Below are 6,031 nucleotides of genomic sequence, written 5' to 3' on the forward strand. Positions count from 1 at the left end.
GTGGGTGGAGCAGTGTGGGGTGAAAGACAGCGACTTCGGGGGGGTCACCTGACACTGCAACCCATTTCCCCACCAGACAGGGTTGAGGCGGGCCGGGCTGGCATGGTGGCTGCCTGGGAGGGCCTGGGGACGGTGAAGTTCTGCCTTCTCCTCTTCTCCGTATTAGGTCATGGGAAAGCGTAGCTGGAGGGCTCGCCCGAATCACAGGTGACAGGCCTGAGAGCAGTGGCACACACATGCACACGCACAGCACTCAGCACGAGGATTTGGAGAAATGAGGCAAATTCCTGATGATGGGTGGGGAGGGGGTCCCCAGCCATCTGAGAGCTGGCAGGTGGCCCGTGATGATGAAAGCCCAGGGAAGCGTGTGAACCCCGGCAGCCCTACACAACTTGGGGCCCCTCTCCTCTCCAGCCCTTCCCCTGTGTGCCTGCCTCCTGCCGCCGCCACCATGACCGCCACCATCCGCCAGTTCACCTCCTCCAGCTCCATCAAGGGCTCCTCTGGCCTGGGGGCAGCTCGTCCCGCACCTCCTGCCGGCTGTCTGGCGGCCTGGGTGCCGGCTCCTGCAGGCTGGGATCTGCTGGTGGCCTGGGCAGCGCCCTCGGGGATAGCAGCTAGTCCAGCTGCTACAGCTTTGGCTCTGGCAGTGGCTATGGCAGCAGTTTTGGGGGCGTTGATGGGCTGCTGGCCGGAGGTGAGAAGGCCACCATGCAGAACCTCAATGACCGCCTGGCCTCCTACCTGGACAAGGTGCGCGCCCTGGAGGAGGCCAACATTGAGCTGGAGGTGAAGATCTGTGACTGGTACCAGAGGCAGGCCCCGGGGCCTGCCCGTGACTACAGCCAGTACTACAGGACAATCGAGGAGCTGCAGAACCAGGTAGGGCCTGCTGGCGGGAGGGGTCTCCAGGGGGCATGACTTCTTCCCCCCAACTCCTGCCCTGGCCAAAGGCCTGGAGTCCAGCCATAGGGTATCAGGGAGCCAAGGGTAGTTTGGCTGTGGCAAAGCTTCTGGGAACCTGCCTTGGGGCCGCTGTGTGGCCCACATCCCCCTTTTCTGGGGGCAGCAGCCTGAGTCAGGAACAAACAGGCCTCGTGGAGCCCCTTGGAGCCTCAGTTTCTCCCTCTTGGAGCTCCTCCACCTGGAGAGGTTGTAGGATGAGGCAGGAGGATGCAGATGGAGGGCTGGGCCGGTGAGCCGCTGGATGCGTGGTGTCTTGCTCCTTTGGAGCAGGGGTCAGCAGGAGGGGGTTTTGGGAGATGTGGAGTGGGGGTGTCTGATTGAGCTCTCAATAGCACCTGCTGCAGGGGGAGGCAGAAAGGAGGGGGTGGAACCTCAGGGTGGGGAAGGCCTCTGATGTGCCTTATTTGGGGATTTTTCTGGCTTCTCCTTTCCTCCTCCTGTCCCTTAAGACGGGCTCAGCAAACCCCAGGGGGCGGGGCTGGCTGGAGCCCAGGGTTAGGGATTAGGAGGGGTCCTGACTTCTGATTTGGAACCACTGTTTGGTGAGGGCTCCTTTAGCCTCCTTTCTGGGGAGCCTGTCAGGGGCACCCTCTAGCTGACTGTAAAACGACGGGGTTGCCCACATCTCCTCCCTTGTTCTAGAATTCTGGGACAGCTTCTGCCCTGCGGACATTTTCCCATTCTTTTCTGGTTGCCTCATACTCCCAGCCAGCTGTCTCTTCTCCTTTAAGGCTGAGCCTGGCATGGGGGTCTGGTGGGGTACTGAGTAGCGGGGGAAGAAGAGGCACCTTTCAGCCCTTCAGACTCCTGCTTGCCCCTCCTCTGCCAATAATACAGCACAGGGCAAGGGAGGGGCTGGGCGGGAAGAGAGGCCCCCAGGCAGGAAGATCTGCTCAGAACCCTGGTGTGGGCTCAGCCACCCCCATCCAGTGACCTGACTACTCTCGCATCTCCTCAGATCCTCACAGCCACCGTGGACAATGCCAACATCCTGCTACAGATTGACAATGCCCATCTGGCTGCTGCTGACTTCTGCACCAAGTGAGTTCTAGCTGTGGGCTTGGGCAGCCTGGGCCAGCTGAGGGAGGATCTCAGGGTACCCCTCTTGACCCCAGGACTCCTTGGTTGCTTGTGGCAAGGCCCAGGAGCTCAGGGTGGGACATTCCTAGGAGCCCCACTCCTTAGTCCAGGATGCAGTAAAGGCAGCCAGTTCTGAAGGTTGCTGGGCTTAGGCAGGGAATAGAAGAGAGGGAGGGGAGGTGGGAGGCAGAGAGAAGTAAGGAAGCTAATGGGCGTGGGATCTGGCCCTGTGATGGTCCCAGGGCCCCAGGGCTGGAATTTGTTTCCACTAGACCCTCTCGTCAGCCCTTCCAACCCCTTAGAGTCCTGGCAAAATGAAGGCAGGTGAGCAGCCAGGACCTGGACCTGCAGGTCCAAGCAGCCTGGGCTGAAGTCCCTGATTCCCACCGCAGGTTTGAGACAGAGCAGGCCCTGCCCCTGAGTGTGGAGGCCAACATCAATGGCCTGCGCAGGGTCCTGGATGAGCTGACCCTGGCCAGAGCCGACCTGGAGATGCACATTGAGAACCTCAAGGAGGAGCTGGCCTACCTGAAGAAGAACCACGAGGAGGTGAGGTGGCTGGGGCAGAAGGTCAAAGATGCTGAGAAGTGGGTGGCAGAGCCCTGGGGCTGGGCCACGGCTGAGGCCGTGGGAGAAAGCAGAGAAGGTGCACTGGGATTAGGCACCTTAGAGAGCTTCCCTGTCTGCAGAGCCCTGATCATTGGGGTCCAGCATGCAGGGCAGACTCCTCTTTGTACCACACTGCTTCTCTGTACCCAAGGAACCTCCCAGGGTCCCACAGAGGCTCCCTCTACCTGCCCTGGCCTCCCTCACGAGGGCAGGGGATAAGTAAGGAAATCTCCTTCTTGTCCCATTTCAAACTCTCAAAGCTGAACATCTACATAGAAGCTTGGAAATTAGAGGGGAAATTTTGGGGACATAGGCCTAATAATTAGATTTTATTTTGGAAAGCGGTTGGTCTAATGGGGGAGATAGAGTCTGATGGTGGAGGCAATACTGAGCAGATGAATAAAAATCATTTAGAGGGTCAGATAGAGCAGAGGGAGAACAAAGGAGGGGTCCTTGTGGGGAGTGGGGTCCCCTCGTGGGGGAAGGCTTGGGAGTGAGAGGTCAGGATGGGTCCAGATGCACACATCCACATCCCCTTTTTCCATAGGAGATGAACGCCTTGCGAGGCCAGGTGGGCGGTGAGATCAATGTGGAGATGGATGCTGCCCCAGGCGTGGACCTGAGCCGCATCCTGAACGAGATGCGTGATCAGCATGAGGAGATGGCAGAGAAGAAACGCAAGGATGCCGAGGATTGGTTCTTCAGCAAGGTGAGGGCTGCTGCAGGCCAGAGGTCTCTCTTAGGGGCTGGGGCTCAGGGGCCTTAGCACTGACAGTAAGCCCACAGCCAGGTGTCTTGGAGGTGCCCCCTCCTCAGCAAGCTGCATGGACCACAGGGTCACCCGCTGCATCAACAGACCTGGAGCTGAGCTCAAGCTGGGATCTGGGGGGTGGGTGGGGAGGTAGGGAGCCCCCACAGAATAAAGGCGGAGGGTAAAGACCTTGGGAGTCCTCACCTCTCTCTCAAGAAGTCAGGAACTAGCACCAAGAGCCAGGCTACATGTTCTGGCTGGTTCTCAAGTTTCTGGTCTGTGCCTCCCACACACAGGGATTAACCATAAAAAGTTAACATTTCAAATGGCATGTTTCTGGGCTTTGGGACATGGGAAGCTGATGAGAAGGCACCACTCTCTCCATAGTTAGATTTGGGAGGAGGCCTGACTTGGGAGAGGGATCCAGGCTCACACCACCCTGTCCTGTGTCCTGTCTGCAGACAAAGGAGCTAAACCTCGAGGTGGCTACCAACAGTGAGCTGGTCCGGAGCGGCAAGAGCGAGGTTTTGGAGCTCCAGCGCACCATGCAGGCCTTGGAGCAGTCCCAGCCCAGCATGGTAGGAAGAGTCCTGTGCACGGTGGTGGGCCCAAAAGAGGACACTGACAACCCTCACTGACCCCTGGTCTTCCTGCCATCCTGCAGAAAGCATCCCTGGAGGGCAATCTGGTGGAGACAGAGAACCGCTACTGCATGTAGCTGTCCCAGATCCAGGGGCTGATTGGCAGCGTGGAGGAGCAGCTGGCCCAGCTTCGCTGCGAGATGGAGCAGCAGAACCAGGAGTACAAGATCCTCCTGGACGTGAAGACGTGGCTGGAGCAGGAGATCGCCACCTACCACCACCTGCTGGAGGGCGAGAATGCCCAGTGAGGGGGGGGCCTGGGGTCAGGGCTGGGGGCCTCTTGGCAGGGGTGGGGCTCTCAGACTCACATCTAATTTCCTCTCTTTTTTTTTTTTCTTTCAGGCAGACTCAGTACAAGAAAGAACATAAGCATCTTCGTGGCTGAGGCCTTGGGGATTGGGTGCATGGGACAGGCAGCCCACCTGCACATTGCTGGGGCAGGGTCCCCAGGAGCTCCAGGAGTTGATGGCTGTCCCTCAGCAGGGGTGGGAGAAGTGACCCATTAGCACTGAGGATTGATACTCAGGAGAAGATCAAATGAGAGAGACGCTGTCTGGTCTGATGGGGGTGGGGCAGGGAACTGGTCCTTACCTTGGAGATCCTAGTCTGATGGAGGAGACAGGTCCCAGCTCTGGACCTGTCATGGTCTCACGATCTTTGCTTTTGACAGCTTTTGGATGAGCAAAAACAGTCCTGTCTCTGGGGACTCTAGCCTGATGGGAGATAGGGACATGGTCCTTGTCCTTCAAATTCCAGTCTGATGGAGAAGATATGATCCTAGCCCCAGGGTTCCTAGTCTAATGGAGGAGATAGGGGCCTGGTTTTTATCTTGGTGATCCCAGTCTGATGGGGGAGATGGGAGCAAATCTATGTCCTGGAGACTGCAGAGAAATGGAGACAGATTTCATGGAGTCCACATGGCTCCTCCCTGGCAGGACACACTGGGTCAGAATCAGCTTCCCCGGCCAGCCCCCCAGGAGGCAGGGAGGCAGCTGCCCCATCTGCCCCGCAGTCCCGGGCCTCTCCAGCCTCAGCCCCCGGTTTCAGTCCCTTCCCCATGCTTCCCTGCCTGATGACAATAAAGCTCGTTGACTCAGCTATGAACTGTGTCCTTGTTCTGGCCCCTGAAGTGGGCACTAGGGACAAAAGGGTGAAATGGGAAGGAGAGAGGGTGAGGGGAGATGGTGCTTGTGTACCCCCTGTTGTTGACTGGCAGGTCAGGGGTCAGCTTAGACCAGCATAAAGAGTAAGTCTGGGGAGAGTTTGGAGGGGGGTGCTCGCATCTCCCAAGGGCTGGAGATTTTCAGGGGGTGGTCCAGGCTGCGCTAGACCCAGGGTGGAGTCAGTGTATCAGGTGTGGTCCTAGGTGGCCACTGCTTGCCCTGTGAGTAGCTCTGTGACCTCGGCAAGTTAGGCAGTCACTTCCCCTCACTGAGCTTTGCTTTCTCATCCATAAATGGATGGGAAGATCTCAGGTATGGGAGCCTGAATCCTCAGAGATGACTCACTCAATCAGTTGCTCCTCCCGTCCTGTGGGCTGTGCCCTCCCCCTACATGGGGCAGGAGGTGGTCAAGGGCTGGGATAAGCACAAAAGTAGGGTGGGTGGGGGAGGCAGCCTGGGTGGTTGGGGCCCAGACACCTGTGTGAGTCTCAGGAAATCCCCAAGAGGGGCTCCCATTGCCTCCGCCCTGGGAATGTGAGCAGGAGGCTGGTGTTTTCAGGGAAGGCTACAGACCCCAGGCAGGTATGGGAGAAAGGGTGGGGCCTGTCTCAGGGATGTTTCCTCACATGGTCAGCTGTTGCTCAGGATGTGGACGGGGCAGAGTGGGGGCCACTGCAGATGGGGTGGCTGTGCCCAGGGAGCAATGCCACTCTCCCTGGCGGTGTGGATCCTCTTTGGTTCCCCACTAGGGACAGGAGTGGCGTGAGGGAGGGTAGAAACTGCCTCCTAGGAAAATGAGAAGGAACAGTCCTGCTTCAGCC

The 6,031-nt window shown here is 58.4% G+C and overlaps 1 pseudogene; it reads left to right on the top strand.

The window, feature by feature from the left end:
- The first annotated feature begins 364 nt into the window (after positions 1-364).
- Positions 365-4,295, top strand: LOC100607467 (annotated as a pseudogene).
- The last annotated feature ends 1,736 nt before the right edge of the window (positions 4,296-6,031 follow it).

This window comes from Nomascus leucogenys, chromosome 19, assembly GCF_006542625.1.
Source record: "Nomascus leucogenys isolate Asia chromosome 19, Asia_NLE_v1, whole genome shotgun sequence".
Lineage (NCBI taxonomy): Eukaryota > Metazoa > Chordata > Mammalia > Primates > Hylobatidae > Nomascus > Nomascus leucogenys.